The sequence below is a fragment of the Equus asinus genome, chromosome 25 (assembly GCF_041296235.1).
Source record: "Equus asinus isolate D_3611 breed Donkey chromosome 25, EquAss-T2T_v2, whole genome shotgun sequence".
Lineage (NCBI taxonomy): Eukaryota > Metazoa > Chordata > Mammalia > Perissodactyla > Equidae > Equus > Equus asinus.
In genome coordinates, this window is record NC_091814.1 from 11,751,826 (window position 1) to 11,769,847 (window position 18,022).

Consider the following 18,022-nt stretch of genomic DNA (forward strand, 5'->3'; position numbering starts at 1 on the left):
TTCAAGTCTGATCTCCATTTTGTCTTTGACTTTAACAATTCACCATTTTGGTCATGTTCTCAGCCTGCTCCACCAGTGTAATGTTACTCTCACTTACCACTATTGATGTAGTCAGGCCTAAGATTCACATATTCGCTGTTTCCCCCAGTTGAGTCATCAGGATCGAGGGTCCTGTAGTCACATTATCATAATTTATGTGGTTGTTGTTGAGTTCTTCCAGTTGTCCCATCCTGATGGATACCATTTGGCTTGTGAGTGGCTGCTGACAGGCATTTAAAATCCTTGAGTGTACACAACACAGAGAGGTTAATAGATGGCCCTAAGGAGAACCATAGCCAAGGACTGAAAAAGTCCCCGGAGCACAGATTCCCGGGAGCCAAAATTTAACCAGATAACAGGTCTACAGAAGATGTGTCTCTTCCCTTTTGAAATATTTTACCTGGTCTTTAAGATCTTTTAGATTTTGAGTAACACAGAAACAGTATTTTTCATCAATTGTGCCACTGAGCCTCCTGCTGAGCGGTCAGGGCATCAACCACGGGAACGGAGAACGTCCCCATCCCCATGTTAGCGCACAAGAGCTGCTCCCTGGCCCCCAGGTAAGGGGCGCAGCCCGGTGCAGGATTCAATGCATAGTAAAAGGAAAACACCAGGCATGACAGACAACACTGCCGTGACTCGGATTCGAGCCGAGGTTGCTGCGGCCGCAACGCAGAGTACTAACCACTATACGATCACGGCGCGCCACAGTCCCAGGGACAGTCTCCACCCTTGCCCTATGCATTTTCACGTAATATCATTCCAATTACATCTCTGCTTTGTCTTTGCACAACTGCAGGTACTCCTATTCTTCTCTCCTCCATGCACGCTTTTCGTTTTTCCCTCCCTTCCTTCCAATTCTGATATATGATTTTCAAAAAACAACCCAATCAAACAAAAAAAATTCTCATCTCTCCAAAGCCGGCCCACGCCTCTCCACAGGCCTCCTGGGAAGTCTCCTTGTCCTCCGTCCACGCCTCCCCCACATCTTTCCCGCCTCTTCGCTTTTGCCCCTTTCGACCACCCCCACTCCCTCCTTCCGGCTCCCTCCCCCCATCGACCGCAGCCGAGCCGAATGGAGTGAGCGGAGCGCCGGCGTCAGATGGTCGTGTGAAGACGGAGCAAACGGCACGAGCCATCACCAGCGCCCACCTGGCATTCAGCTTCCCTTGGGCCCCACTCGGCCCAGGCCCGGGGGGTCGCGGCCCCAGGCGTCTCCGTGGTGCTGGCAGCTGAGGCGGGTGTGGAGCAAGGCGGGGCGAGGCCGCTTGGCTGCCCTTCTGCCTCCGGAATCACGCAACGCGCGGGTCTCAAAGGCGATCAACACGCTGCGCCGACTCCGCCTGTCGGGTTTTCCGAGGCTCTGGAGCCGGCACTGCTGTCCTGCAAGGGCGGGTGGCTCGGCCTGGCGTTGAATCAGTACCTGCTCCCTGAGGGGGGCAGGCGTAGGCCTTTTGTGTGTCTCTGTGGCGCAATCGGTTAGCGCGTTCGGCTGTTAACCGAAAGGTTGGTGGTTCGAGCCCACCCAGGGACGAGCCTCCTAATTTTAGGTTGTCCCTACTTCACATATCATCTCGGGTAAAGGTGGAGAGAGGCCTCCTCCGCTGGTACCCTCCTGTTCTCTGTGTCTTGTGCACAAAAGGGGACCTAAGTCAACATCAAAGGTCCTCACAGATCCTCGCAGAAGAGCTCGGGAGGAAAACAGGTCTTTGGGAGTACGGAAATCCTTGAGAGAGTACACACATCGTCGTGACTCGAAGTTCTTTTTCACAATGTAGTTTCTTCCATCATTGGTTTGGACTAGTATTTAACCCTTTCCATACACTTTTTAAATTCACCTCTTCCAGCCTGGGCGACGCTTTGGGCTCTGAGGCCTGACCACAGGGGAACTGGTCTGTCTGCCCTTCTGGTGTAGCTTTAGCACTGTGTGCGGCAGAGCCAAGGACGTGCTCTTTCCGAACCTTGGTTTCCTTCTGAGTAAGGGGCGCCCTTGGCTCTGAGGGGGTGAGGAGCGGAGCCGGTCTGCGCCCTGATCGCTGAACTGGCTCAAGCGGCTCTCCTGACAACGGCACGTGTACAGGCTCCTTTTCGTGCCCAGACCAGCTTGACCGGGGGAGCACGAGGCTCCATCTACGTGCCTTTGGCTGGAGACCCGGCTTCTTCGCTTGGTTTTCTTTTGCTCCGTCAGGCAAATGAACCTGTTGTCCAAGTGTGCTGGGAGGGGGAAAGCCAAGTGTGCTTCACAAGAAAGAAGTTCTTGGTTTTTAGAGACATGATACTTGTCAGCCCGTAGAGAATACTTCAGAGACAGATGAGAAGGTTAGGGACTGTCTGGATCTCAAGGTAAGCGAAGCCAGCCTAGTCCTGCGCCCGCCTTGGACTCACTGACTGTGTCCCGGTCTCCATTGTGACTGAGAGCAGACAACCGAGGCCGAGTAACTGGCCTAGGGCTGAGTAACTGAAGTTGTGCCACGTTTCTTGTGAATGGAAAATGTAGTTGCGGCCGCACCTCCACGCCCGGTCCCTTCGTTTTGTTTTTCAAACGAGAAGGTAACTTCTGGGAAAAATGAGAATGTTTTTGCCCGTTTTCGAGCTGGGGACCTTCCGCGTGTGAGGCGAACGTGATAACCACTACACTACGGAAACAAGAACTGTGACAAAACACATGATATATCCATGAAAACCTTAGGTCCCGCCACAACCATTCTAGACACACTATTTTACCTGAAAAATGTTCTGGAAACACCAGCGACCCCTCAGGCAAGGAGACTGCTGCTCCGGAGAGGCCCTGGCGTTCCGCGCCTTCCTCCGAAGCGAGGGCCCTGGGACCCCACAGTTTGACTTTGGGATCCAGGATCACACGCAGGGTTTCCACTTTCAGGACTAAGCGCCCCTGTGCAGGAGTCACCCGCGTAGATCGCAGCTCCTGGAAGCTGCAGGAGCCGGTGGGTTAGGTGTGTCTGAGCCCTGGGAGCCCGCCGCCTCCCAGCATTATGGACTTCGCCCCTGCGGGGCTGTGGACCTGCACCTCAGTGCCCTTTTCACAGGCCCAGCGGTCAGTGCTCTCGGCTTCACCCAGTGAGGTTTGCAAATGACCGGTGCTTCGAATTCACCCAGAAACCCTAGGACCCGCTCTCTCCTCTGCTCTGATGCGCCGGACCTGCGCGTTCTTTCTTCGCAAGCCCTGTCGCCAGAGCCCTTCTCTGCTGTCCTCTTGGCAAAAGGGGATCTCTTTGATATCCTGTGGGCAAAAGAGGTCCCTCTGGTTCCTGCCTGGGCTGATTTAAAGCCATTGAGAGAGGCCTGTGGCCATGATGGCCATGACTATCTAAGAAAGTGCATAGAATAAAATCTAGGCCATGGAATGGAGCGACGGCAAGCACGCCCAGGAAATCGCTTTTAGTGGCACAGAGCTGAAGAGCGGCACAGCTGAAGAGCGGCACTGTGGAGGGAGGAATCGCCTGACCCTCCTCATTTCATGGGCATCTATTCCTACCTGACGTCCGTGAGTCTGAGACTTGGGTGGGCTGCCTTGGAGTATCTCTCCATGGCTTTGCTGCCAGACCTGAATAGCCTGGTGGTGACACTTGGTGTGACCTCAGCCACCTTCATAGCTGCCATTAAGTATATGGAAGAAGGTGAAAAAGAGAAATCTCGAAAAATAGATTTTTTTAAATTACTGTTATGATAGATTACAACCTTGTGAGATTTCAGTTGCACATTTTTGTTAGTCATGTTGTGGGTACACCACTTCCCCCTTTGTGGCCTCCCCCCATCCCCCCTTTTCCCTGGTAACCACTGATCAGATCTCCTTGTCAATATACTAACTTCCACCTATGAGTGGAGTCATATTCAAAAAATAGATTTTTAAAGTTGTTTTCTCCGTCCTCCCCCATCTTAGTGTGTATGACATGACTGTGTGACATTGGCTGTAATTTAGCACAAACACTTTCCTAATATTTGACAGTTTCTCATGAAGTTAAAAGTATCCCTACCTTGTTACCTACTAATGTAGGTGCTTCTATTTACTCCCCAAGGAAAATGAATGCATACATCCGAAAAGGCTTCTACAAAACTGTTCATAGCAATGTCATTTATGCTAGGCAAAAACTGGACAAAATCCAAATGTCCATGGGCAGGAGAAGTGGTATACAAACCGTTGTCTATTCATATAAGGGATTAATACTCCACAGTAAAAACAACCAAACTGTAGAAGAGGCAATAACAGGAATAATCCCCCCCAAACAGTACCTTCAGCAAAAGAGGCCTATCAAAAAAATGCTTTTCAACTCCTGAAACATATCTCTTTTAAGGTACTTTTCTGATACTCCTGCAGAAGTCGACTTCCATGAAGCGTCAGCACAGAAGAGTAGTTCCCTCTGAGAAAATTTGAAGGGAAATTTCCTGGGTTGATGGAAATGTTCTATACATTCGTCAGGCTGGTAATTACAAAGGTTTATACATTTATCACATTTCACTGTGTGCTGCTTACATTTTTAACATCAAAAATAAAGTTATTTTTTCAGACTACAGAATTATTTAAAAGAATAATTGTTTTAGTTCTTTATTTTACTCTGATATACATATATATATATTCACTTTTATGTATTTTGTAAAGTCTGTGCAAAAGACTCCGATATGAATTAGAAATTTTTACATCTCCTAGACAGTGCTAGAACTCTGGAAAATCTTAATTCCATTTACTCTCCTCCTGATTTTTGAGTAATTGGCATTAATTTTACTTCAACACCTATTTTAAATCACGTAGACATTGTTATTTGCATAGTAATATTTATTTGACTTAACCACGTATTTAACTTATCCATTTCTCTTCATTCCTTCCTTCATTTTCCACATTTCCCTGGGGATCATTTAACTTCTGCCTAAAGAGTGACCTTTTGCATTTCCTTTGGTTAGGGTCTGCTGCTTATGTGGTCAGGTCTTCACTTCACTTTCCCTTGAAAGATATTCTGTCAGGGATTAGCAGTGCATAGTGGGTTGGAAATTACAGCCTTAGCCCTTCAATAGTGTCTTTTTTTTTTTTTTTCTGCTGAGAATTCAGCTCCCAGTCTTTGGTCAGTGTAGTAGGAATTTCTCCCCTCTGGGTGCTGCTATGAATTTTTCATCTGTCTTTGATGTTCAGCCATTTGGGGTGTAGTTGTCTTGTCCTTATCTTAGTTGGAGTTCACAGATCTTCTTGCACAGATGGTTTGATAGATCATACTGTTTTTTCCTTACCTGTCCGTAATATCTTTCAATATTTTTTCTATCTCATTTTCTGACTGCTCCAACCTCTGACTTTAATTACATTCATGTTAGGCCTTTATGACAAAACCCATACCTTTCTTACACTGTTTTCTTAATTTTTATTCCTTTTAGATCTCTATGATTCAACTCTGTGGAGAGTTTCTTGCTAGGTACCTATTTTCAGGTTAATAATCAATCTGCAAGTGAGTCCAAACTGCTATACACTGATCCGTTGACTTTTCAAAATGCTATTATATATATTATTTCTATAATTTCCATTGATTTTAAAAATAGATTCTCTTTCTCTAGTGAAAGAGAATTTTTATCATGTCATCTGTTTTCTGAACAGCTAAAATGAGTCATTTCATGTTTCTGTCTGATAACTTCAACACCTCAATCACTTGTGAGTCAGTTTCCATGGTTTGCTTTTTCTCTCTAGCTTCTGTTCCTTTAGAGTCCTGGAATAGTGATTGAATGATGAACCTGTTGTGTGAAAAAATGATGGATAGTTTGAATGACGTCAGCTTTCTCTGAAGATTATTCACCCTCTCCCCCAGCAGACAGCAGAAGGGCAGATCACCTCAGTCCAATCCAATCCTTGAATAAGCCGATTTGCACCTTATTTGCACTCATGGGAAGCATCAGCCTACAGCTAGTTTGCTCACACTGATGTTCTGTACACAGCCAGGGCTCCTACCTGAGACCTTGGGGTGTTTCCTCGGCCCCTCCTCTTTGATGAATCCTGAACTTCAATTTTTATCCCCGAGCAGCATGATACTGCTGAAAATTCCACTCTTTTTCAGTCACCCTCTGCTTGCCTTTGTAGCCTCTTACATGCACGTTGTTTAATTTGCAAATGTCATCCAGCTCACTTACCAACCCACTCCAGGATCTTGACTCCTCAAGTCTGAATACTTGGACAACTCCAAGTAGTTTCTTCTTCTTTTCTCTCCAGATCCCTGCGATGACTTAAAGTGCTGCTGTTTTCTCTGACTCTCAGCAGGTGCCCTCTCCCCAGCTTCTCAGTCTCTTGTTCCTTGCCAAAAAGTGACAAATGCCCTAAGGGGAAAAGGTAGAGAAATAGTTTCACTCCAATGAGCTCCTTTCTTTCTCTGGAGCTGATCCTGTGGGTCCTAGCTGCATTGGGATTTCTCCAAAGGCTTCAACCAGAATTCCTTTAAGCCAGACTTTATTTAGTTGTTTTCAGGATGAATGCTGATTAACTACAAACACTCCATCATAACTGAAAGAAGAAATCTTCTATAACTTCCAGATCAGTTATATTTTCTTCCTTTGGTTTCTTAAAAATAAAATGAAACCAAAAAAAAAAAATCAAAACATGGGATCACTGGTACATAGTTGGACATTTCGTATAACACTTGCAGTAATGTGACTGGATATTAAAAGCTCTTGCTAGAAGCATGTGCAAAAGATAGTCTACTGTGAGCTAAACAATCAGCATATCTGTCTAAGGTCCATGAATCTGATGAAGCTGGATCCAGTCCCCTGCTGTGGTGTCACCACTGTTAGTTAAATCACCATCAAAATCATCAAGTAACCAGTTTTCCAGATGCTGGTTGCTAATATGGTCCTAATTTATTCTGGGGAATGTTGAAAGTCAACAGTGGTACAGTTAGAAGTGGAAACAAAACACAAAATAATAACAATAATAATAGCTTTCTCAGAGCTGTACTGTGTGACCAGCATAGTTACTCAGTCATTCACCATGTAATAATTTATTTAGTCCACATAACAATCCTGAGATAGTATAGGTTATGAAGATCTCTAGTTGCAGAGAAGAACACAGAGGCACTGTCAGGTTGAGCCCTGTGATGGTGAGAGTCAGCACTCAGACCCAGGCAGTGTGCCTCAGAGCCCTTGCTCTTGGTCATTATGCTCAGTGGTAGCTGGGAAGACTTCACTAAGATTTGCATCCCCTCCAGCTTGCTCATCCTCCAAGATTTTAAAGAGAAAAAGAAGCTTAAAAGTAAGGCCTACAAAACACTCAGAACTGAGACTGCTGGGAAGATGGCTGCATAGGAGGACTCTGAACTCACCTCCTCCCACGGACTCAACAGACTTACAACTACTCTTGTAACAATTACCGCTGAGAGAGAACTGAAAACTATGTAAGAAGAACCCCCACAACAAGGGACAGTACTGACTGAGGTGGAAGGGACAGAAATTCCATTCTGCAGAAGAAAAAGCCACATTCTAGCTGTGGCACTTCATGACCAGGAGCAATCTTAATGTACAAAGCTTTTCCTTGAGGAGTGGGGGATCTGAGTGGAAGAGCTTTACCACAATAAGCAGCTTTTGGACTCAGCACAACTGAGACGAGTGTCATAATATCTTGCTTTGCTGGCTGTTAACAACAATGAGGAATACCTCCCCCCAAAATTATTGGACATAAAGGAAAGAAAAGCCTGCTCTTGAAGGGTCCACACACAAATTCACCCATTTCAGAAAGCAATGTAAAATCACCAGAAAGAAAGGGGCAGAGTCCTTTGGTGGAAAGAGATTTACTTGATAGGCTCTGGGCATGTCTTGGTGAGAGGCGAGACCTCCCCAGGACCACCTCCCCAGGAAATGAGTCATTGGTGGCAGCCATTGTTGTGACCTCATACAGGAATGCTGACACAGCTGCTGGAAGACCCCATTGGGGTTCTTCCCCTGGCCTGTTAGCACAATCCGTATCAAAGTGCCAAGGACATTTTTCACAGAAATAGAAAAAAAAATCCTAAAATTTAAATAGACCCCATAAGACCCTGAATAGCCAAAGTAATCCTGAGAAAAAAGAACAAAGCTAGGGGCCGGCCCAGTGACATAGTGGTTAAGTTCCCATGCTCCACTTTGGCAGCTCAAGGTTTGCTGGTTCGGATCCTGGGCTGTGACCCACACACCGGACCTATACATCGCTCATCAAGCCAAGCTTGGCAGCATCCAACATAGAAGAAGTAGAAGGACTTACAATTAGGATATACAACTATGTACTGGGGCTTTGGGGAGAAAAAAAAACAAGAGAAAGATTGGAAACAGATGTTAGCTCAGGGCCGATCTTTCTCACCAAAACAAACAAAAAAAAACCCCAAAAAACAAAGGTAGAGGTCACAGTCCTTGATTTCAAAATATACTACAAAGCTATAGTAATCAAAACAGTATGATACTGGCACAAAAACAGACACACAGATCAATGGAACAAAACTGAGAGCCCAGAAATAAACCCACACATCTATGGACAGCTAATTTTTAGTAAGGGAGCCAAGAACATACCATAGAGAAAAGAAAGTCTCTTCAATAAATGATGTTGGGAAAACAGGACAGCCACATGCAAAAGAATGGAAGTAGGCCATTATCTTTCAGCATACACAAGAATTAAAGCAAAATGGATTAAAGATTTGAATGTAAGACCTGAAACCATAAAAATTATAGAAGAAAACATAAACAGTATGCTCTTCAACATTGGTCTTAGCAGCAGATTTTCAAGTCACATGTCTGACCAGGCAAGGGAAAAAAATAGAAAAAATAAACAAATGGGACTACATCAAACTAAAAAGCTTCTGCACAGCAAAGGAAACCACCAACAAAACAAAAGAAAACCTAACAATTAGGAGAAGATATTTTCAAATTATATATCTGATAAGGGGTTAAAATCCAAAATATATAAAGAACTCATACATCTCAACAACAACAAAACTAACAACCCAATTAAAAAATAGGCAAAAGATCTGAAGAGATGTTTTTCCAAAGATGGCCAGGAGGCACATGAAAAGATGTTCAACATCAATAATTATTAGGGAAATGCAAATCAAAACTACAATGAGATACCGCCTCACACCCATCAGAACGGCTGTAATTAACAAGAAAAGAAATAATAAGTCTTGGAGAGGATATGGAGAAAAGGGAACTCTGATACACTGGTGGTGGGAGTGCAAACTGGTCCAGCCACTATAAAAAACAGTATGGAGATTCCTCAAAAAATGAAGAATAGAGCAATCATAAGATCCAGCTATTCCACTGCTGGGTATTTATCCAAAGAACATGACAACGTGAATGCATGAAGATATATGCATCTCTATGTTCATTGTGGCATTATTCACAATAGCCAAGACTTTGAAGCAACCTAGGTGCCCATCAAGGGACGAATGGATAAAGAACATGTGGTACATATACAGAATGGAATACTACTCATTCATAAAAAAAAGATGAAATCTTGGCATTTGCGACAATGTGGATGGACCTTGACGGTATTACACTAAGTGAAATAAGTCAGAGGGAGAAAGTCAAACACTGTATGATCTTGCTCACTAATAGAAGATAAACCAATAACAAACAAACACATAGAGACACATTGGATTGGTGGTTACCAGAGGGGAAGGGGGGAGGGAGAAAGGGGTATTTAGGCATGTGTGTATAGTGATGGATGGTAACCAGCCTTTGAGTGGTGAACATGATGTAATCTATAAAGAAACTGAAATATAATTATGTACACCTGAAGTTTATATAAAGTTAAACATATGTTACCTCAATAAACAATAAAAATTAAAAATAAAAACGTACTCAAGGCCAACTCCAGTGTCCTAGTGGTTAAGTTTCCACTTCAACAACTGGCTTGGGTTCTTGGCTGTGGACCTACATCACTGATAAAGGCCATGCTGTGCTGGCGGCCCACATATGAAGAAATAGAGGAAGACTGGCATAGACGTTAGCTCAGGGCGAATCTTCTTCAGGAAAAAAAAAAAAAAACCCACTCAGAACTAATTAGTGAAATAGAGAAGAAGAGGAGAATGAGCAAACAAAACCACTTAGTCTTCCCCAGAATCAAACTCCAGGCTCCAGGGATGATGCAATCACATCTCCTAACCAGAAGAGTTTATGTGCCTTGATTCTTCTTTTTTAATTTTTTTGAGGTGTGGTTGACATACAACATATATTAACTTCAGATGTACGACATAATGATCTGATACTGGTATATGTTGCAAAATGATCACCAGACATAGTTAGAGAATTTTTTCTTGTCATGAGAACTTTTAAGATCCACTCTTTTAGCAACTTTCAAATATGCAATATAGTGTTGTTAACCACAGTCACCATGTTGTACATTACATCTTTGTGACATTTATTTTGTAGCTAGGAGTTTGTACCTTTCAATTCCCTTCACCACTTCACCCACCTGCACTCCTCTGGCAACTGCCAATCTGTTCTCTGTATCTAAGAGCTTGGATTTGGGTTTTTGTTGTTGTTGTTGTTGTTTATTTGTTTTTAGATTTCACATGTAAGTGAGGTTATATCATATTTGTGTTTTTTGTCTGACTTATTTCACTTAGCAGAATGCCCTCAAAGTCCATCCATGTTGTTGGAAATGGCAAGATTTCATCACTTTTTCTGTCTGAATAATATTCCATTGTACATATATATCACATTTCCTTTAACCATCATCTGTCGATGGACACTAAGGTGGTTGCCTTATCTTGGCTATTGTAAATAAGACCTCAATTAATACAGGGTTGCATATATCTTTTTGATTTAGTGTTTTCATTATTTAAGATAAATACCCAGAAGCAGAATTCCTGGATCCTATGGGAGCTACAGTTTTAATTTTTTGAGGAAACTCCATACTGTTTTCCATAGTGGCTGCACCAATTTATGTTCCCACCAACAGTGCACAAGGGTTCTCTTCTCTCTACATCCTCAGCAACACTTGCTATTTCTTGTCTTTTTCATAATAGCTATTCTAACTGGTGTGAAGTGATAGCTCATTGTAATTTTGATTTGCATTTCCTTGATAATTAGTGATGTGGAGCATCTTTTCAAATACCTGCAGGCCATCCATATGCCCTTTTCAGAAAAATGTCTGTTCAGGTCCTCTGCCCATTTTTAAATCAGATTGTTTGTCTTTTTTTTGTTCAGTTTTTATATATTTTGGATATTAGCCCCTTATCAGAGATATGATTTGCAAATATTTTCTCCCATTCAGTAGGTTGCCTTCTCATTTTGTTGATGGTTTCCTTTGCTGTGCAGAAGTTTTTTAGTTTGATGTAGTCCCATCTGTTTATTTTTACTTTTGTTGCCTTTGCTTTAGGTGTTGAATCCAAAAAAATCATCTCTAAGACCGATGTCAAGGTCTTGATTTTTCTTAATGGTCTGAACAAGGGAGTTGCCGAGAGGGGCCCACAGGAGAAGGTGACAGTGCCTTGTGTTCAAAGTGCAGAGGGGACAGCTGAGTACTCCTGCCTTCTTGACTTACAGCAGGTGGGATCGTTCCTGGACTGACAGGGTGCGGGAGGGAGGTAGTACCGTCAAAATGAGTCCAAATCATGTTTTCCAAAGTTCATTAATGAGCATAGCATTTTCACATTTAGTTATATCCATGTGCCTGTATCATTGGCTACCTAATACTTTCGTTGCATTGATTTACACTTTTATGTAGAAAATTCATTTTTAAAATTAATTGTGTATCACTACCACAACAGAAACACCAGGATGAATTGCCAAAGCAGGACACAACTATAAAATTAGACAAAAGGGAGAAAAAAACAGTGTTGTTAGAGTTAATAAGCAGAGTTCATGAGCTTCCACAAGCATTCCCTGAGGCCTGGGCAGCGGCAGCCTTTAGAGCAGCCTAGAGCAATGCTGCGGCTGCAGTGATCGATATAAGAAAATCCTCATTATGCCCAGTTTACCACTGCCCCAAAGAAGCCAGGGCATGGAATGGTTCTTTACCCACCAAGGGGAAACACTACAGGCCCCCTCTCAGTCAAAGCTCAGGAAGCATCTAGAGATGAGTACAGACTCAGGAGCTGCTGGCACTGGGGATCAAATAAATGGGCTAATATGAATCTCACGTCAAGCGAGAAGTCAGAAACTTGAAACAAAACTTCTCACATGTAATTGTCTGGGTGAAAGAGCTAGATCTGCATTGTCTAAACAGTATTCACCAGACACGTGTGGCAATTAAGTGCTTGAAATGTGGCTAGTGCGGAGAAACAGTTATTTATTTATTTATTTACTTAATTTTAAGTAATTTGAATTTTGATAGCCACATGTAGCTAGTGGCTACAGTATACGACAGCACATGTTAGAGAATAACCAGTATACCATAAAATCATCTGCTTTCTTTCCTTGTGGCAATAAACAAATTTAATCTCGCACTTAATAACAATTCTGAATGGCTTTCTCCACCTGCTTAGATACAGTCGAATGTCAGTTCAGTCCCGGGGGCCATCTCTTCTGCTGCCTTTGCCTCCTCATTGGATTGGAAGCCTCAGCCAGTGCTGATCTCACAGATGGGGTCTTGGCTGTCTCGGCTGGTCACAGAGCTCCACCCAAGTGATGGCTTCACGCCTTCCCTCCCAAGTTTGACTGATATCGCTGTAGCACTGTGTTGGCCCAAATGTTGTGCACTGAGGAGTCTCTGTGTTTTTGAAGGCATGGGGCAAGTGAGTGAATCCAGGCTCTGGTTGTCGGGAGACCACAAAGAGCTCTGCAATCTTTGTGTGGATTAGGTGATGTAGGAGTAAGACGGTCACGTCAGCAACTGCGGGACGCGGGTAGAAGATTTGTCTCATCCCGAGGACACTGTGTTTGATTCCCAAGAACGGCATTTTACTGACTTTTGCAAAGCTAATTTCTCTACTGCACAGACAAGACTTCAGTATAAGAATGAGAGTCCCAGAAACAATGGCCTTAGAGGACAGGTAGGGAAAAAGTTTTGAGGTAGGACTTGAACGGTGATGGAGAGGTCTTGACCCTCAATGGGAGCCAAACGGCCGAGCCCAGGGAAGCTCTGGCACCTCAGGGGCTCCGATCTGGACGCTATTACCCTTCATCCCCAAGTCCCTCTTGAGAGCAAAAGAGCATCCTGGAGCAAAGCAAAAGCACAACAGGTTTCCCAGTTACACCAGAAGCAGAGGGTGAGACACAACTGTTACAGGCTCTTAACATCAGCCCTGATATCAGTTGCCCCACATTGAACCCAGGGTATACGGGTTAAAACTAAAACCCACCACCCCCTTTCCTGCTTCTCTAGCTACACTCACATGTAAATACCTGTTTCTTTAACCTTGGACTCCTTGAGCTTTACAACTAAATGGGAGTTATAAATTGTTAAAAGCCCAGGTGGCCTGGAGTTGGAGGCACACTAAAGTTCAGCTAATCATGTGTCCTTGAAGTTTGCCGGGAAAGCTGCTGTCTCAAGAATATCAAGGAGCAGAGACTTCCCAGACCTCAACTCCTTGACTCCCGGTGAAGGATGCCCACCTGCCACCCTCCTATCACGCCCCCTGCCCCCCACCCCTTGCTGCAAGCAGCCTCTCAAGGCCAAACGCAGGCTGGTAAAAAAGCACCGACCTGCACAAGCTACATGCGCCCCCTCCCCTACCCAAAACCCCAAATAAAAATCCCTACCCATTCCTCAACGGGGAGCTAGCAATTTTTAAGTCATGAGCCCTTGCTTTGCTCCCTGTGCCTGGCATAGTAAAAGCTTTCCTCTCCACGCAAGACTCTGTTCTCGTTATTTGGATTGGCATCGGGTTCAGGGACCGAACTTTCGGTTACACAAGGACCAGAATGGAGGAGCAAAGAGGTTTAGACACACAGAGAATTGCAACAGACTTGTTAACTATATACCAACGGGCAACTGGCTTTATTTAAAGACTGAGAAAGACCTGTCTTCCAACGGTTCAAGGGCTAAATTTTCCGTGGAAGAGTGTCCACCTATGACTGTGCTTTAAAGCCCCCATCATGTGTATACAGATGTTAATATTAAAATTATGTTTAAATGGTAGTAGTAAATGAGAGAGACTTTGAGTTATCTCACGTTTACTCATAACAATTGGAAACAGTTATTAGAATGTTGTCATTAAAGAAAGACAAAACAGAATTTGTAAAAGACACAGAAGAGAGGAAAAAGAAAAAAATAAAGAATGGGGAACGGTATTTTTCTTTTCCTGGATGAGCAGAAAGGCATCAAATGGCTCGTCTGACGGCTTGTTCTGGTTAAGCTGACAAATTCATCAGGTGAACAATTTTGGCTATTAGTAGATGCTCCAAAAATTCTTGAAGGCCTGGCTGTGGAATGAGTGGGGCGACTTTCTTTGTGTAATACCTGCCAGTGTCTTTCCTTTGGCACCTCTGAGTTAGTTAAGCCTAATTACGCTATTTTCCTCATCAGGATTTCTCAGTCTCATCTCTCCCTATTTTGGGTTGTAATTATTCATAAAAGAGCAGTGTTGACCATGAACACTTCAATCTCTCTTTGACACAATTAACAGTTGGATATCAGCTTAAAGTAACACTTGTGAGCAACATTTAGGTAATCAGATATTAGACAGTGAAGGAAAGTCAAAAACCTGAGGACAGCAAGAAGATCAAAATAAATATTTTGACCTTACTTTGCATCCCAGCGTAGGTCAAACCAGAAGAATAAGTATCAACATCACTTTAGCAAAAACCAAGAGACTTCCAACATTCATTATTGAGGCATAATAAAGGACGAAACATGTACAGTTCAAACCTTTACCGACATAAACCGACCTGAATAACTACTGATGTAGCTCAGGCCATGCTGAGGTGTAGAACGTTTCCAGACCCCAGAAAGCTTCCTCATGACTCTTTCCACGCAAGAGCTCACAGAGTCATCTCCACTCTCACCACCTGCTGACTTCTATCAATAAATGTTAGTTTTTCCTGCCTTTTATTTTGATATAGATGGAAGCATAAAGTATGTACTGGCTTTTTTGTGGGAGAGGGGCATAAGTCTGACTTCTTTCATTCAACATTACGTCTTTGAAATTTATCGGTGTTTTTCATGTAGTTCTTTGTTTCTGTGTGTGTTCCTTGTATGAATATATCTCAACATATTTATTTATTCTGCTGTTGTTGGGCACATGGGTTATTTCCAGTTTAGGATATTTTGAATTGGTATGAACATTCTTTTATATGTCTTTTGGTGGACATACACATTTCTCTAGGGCAGCCCATTCTAATGGAAATATTATACCAGTCACAGGAATTTTAAATTTCTAGTAGATACATTTTAAAAAGTAAACTGAAAGAGGTGAAATCAATTTTACTAATATTTTATGAGACCTACTATATGCCAAAAATATTACCATTGCAACATGTGACACTAGCAACATTTCAAGTGTTCAATGGCTACATGCAGCTACCATATTGGACGGCACAGGACTAAGGTATAGAGCTAAAAGTAGAATTTCTGGGCCACAGCACATAACTGTGTATGTATGACCCTTAGTTGATACTTCCAAAAATTTTTCCAACATTGTTGAACTTATTTATACTCTTACCAGAAATGAATGAGAGTTTCCAGGGCTCCCCAGCCTGTCAACATTTGGAATGGTCAGTCCAAATGTTGGACTGACATTTTTGGGGGGCAGGTTTACTGAGGTGAGAGTTACATACAGTAAAGTTCACCAACATTAGATTACACTACATATTTTTCAATGATATCATTTCTTTGCAAAGCTGGATTTTGGTGGTTGCTGTGATAAAAAGAAAGTACCATGCAAAAAAATCCATGTCAAATAGGAAATGAAGGTGGTAATCTGAGAAGCTGTGTAGTGCACAACACCAAGGTATACGATTTTGAAATGTCAGAACACTGAAAACAACAAACCGCTCTATTGGGCTTTTGCAGAGAGTCAAGAGAACCCATAAGAACATCCACAGTGCCAGCCACATACCCACAAAGTATGGAAATCTATGGGAACTCAGCAAACAGCAGCATTCCCCAAGTAAAGTGATACTTTTGTTGTCAGTCAATATATCAGGACTTCAGTGCAAACAGGAAAGAAAGAGAGAAAGAGAATTTGCAGGCAAAGATTGATCATTAATTAAATGAATTTAATATTAATCAAATGTCTAAAGTTAACTATATATCTTGAAACTATAACTTAAGCTGACACAAGTTGGAACATGAGAATTTTGGAATCATATATTGGTAAATATGGAATCATAGAGCATATCTAAAAATATTTACTGAAAATTGTAAGTGAAACAATTAAGCCCCTCTGGTTTCTAGAATTACAAGAATTTGCCCACTTTTAGAAATATTGTCTGGTATATTTAATCTACTTGAACACATGAATTTAAAATTTTATCAATTGAAATACTTGTATATTCTCTCCAGAGGAAGATAAAGTATTCTGATTTGTTTCTGAGGAAATATATTCGCAAAAGAGAAAAATTCCATCGATCTACCGGGCATTCTAAAGGAACTAACTGTGGTAAGTAACATTATTTAAGGTGGAAACAGAGGAAATTATACCTATTAACAATGCTTACTGGTGAGGGAAACAAAAGGGAATAATTTTGCAACATGAGGTCCTTGAAGGACCCTCACTGCTAAAAATTGGAGTAATTCCATGATACCCTTTTGAGGCACACAAGACATTATCTTTTCCAGGGTATATACCTGTGCATGAAGTCATTGTTCTTTATCCATTTTATTAAGGGCTGAAGTTGCTTACAGTTCTGGAAATTATTAAATCTTGATTTGTATAGTTGTCAGAAGTGCTCATGTTGCTGCTTTAATTGCTTGTTTGTAATATGAATGTCTTTCCTCTCCTTTCTGTAATCTGACTTAAACAATCCTTAAAGGACATTAATTTTTTTTTTAAGCTATTTAGAAACTTGAGTATACCAGTCAAAGTAAGTTCCTCTTTGCATGCTAGAAATTCAGTTTTCTTACTGTGCTAAGACCCCCTTTAATTGTAGAAATTGATTAAAGCTGAGAGTTCCTGTGGAGGGACCATGTGTATTCAGATGATCCTTATTTATAAATATTCCACTTTTTGCAGAAATTGACAACATCGCGCCCATAAAGTTCTCTCACCGGAGAGGCAAGATGTGAACAACTTCTCATTGCGACAGTCTCAAGTACCAGGAAAGAATCCACAGCACAACAGGCAATCAAAAAAGATTCACAGGGGCACCCCCGTGGTCTAGCGGTTAAGTTTGTGCAGTCCTCTTCAGCGGCCTGGGGTTCGCTGGTTTGAATCCTGGGCGTGGACCTACACACCGCTCATCAGGCCATGCTGAGGTGGCGTCCCACGTAGAAGAACTACACGGACCTACAACTAGGATATACAACTATGTACTGGGTCTTTGGGGAGAAAAAACAAAAGAGGAAGATTGGCAACAGATGTTAGCTCAGGGCCAATCTTCCTCACAAAAACAAAAAACAAAAAACTCTCAGACTGGATTAGCTGTCTTCTACTACCTAACAGGAAAAGGATCCCTGTGAACCACTATTAGCTGTCCAACATATGCAGTAGAATATCTCTGTGTAATGTTCAAACATCCTTCTGTTGTGTCTCCCCCTTTGTTAAGTCAGAAGGGCATCACTCCCCTTATTAGAGTATCACAGATAGATGTACAGAAAGATTGTGGTGTTGGCAAGTAAATGAAGAAAGGGACATTGACAGAGTTGGAAAATAAATTGGAATGTAATTTGGTACCCCTTCAGTGGAAGGCAAATTTGCAGGATATACTAAAATTAGAAGCATGTAAACACTACAATATAGTAATTGCACTTGGGGTGGTCCACACTCTAGAAATACCTGCATAAGTAGCCAAAGATATTTGAACAAGAATGAGGGTTGCATCATTACTTGTAATCATAAAACCATGAAACCAACTTAATTTAAAAAGCAATATGAGGTGCCGGCCTGGTGGAACACCGGTCAAGTTCCCACATTCCACTTCGGCTGCCTGG

The 18,022-nt window shown here is 42.5% G+C and overlaps 1 non-coding gene across 1 annotated transcript; it reads left to right on the forward strand.

Annotated features, from left to right (window-relative positions):
- Positions 1–1,499: 1,499 nt before the first annotated feature.
- TRNAN-GUU (transfer RNA asparagine (anticodon GUU)) lies at positions 1,500–1,573 on the forward strand. Its single transcript has one exon. It is a non-coding gene; the product is annotated as a tRNA-Asn (tRNA).
- The last annotated feature ends 16,449 nt before the right edge of the window (positions 1,574–18,022 follow it).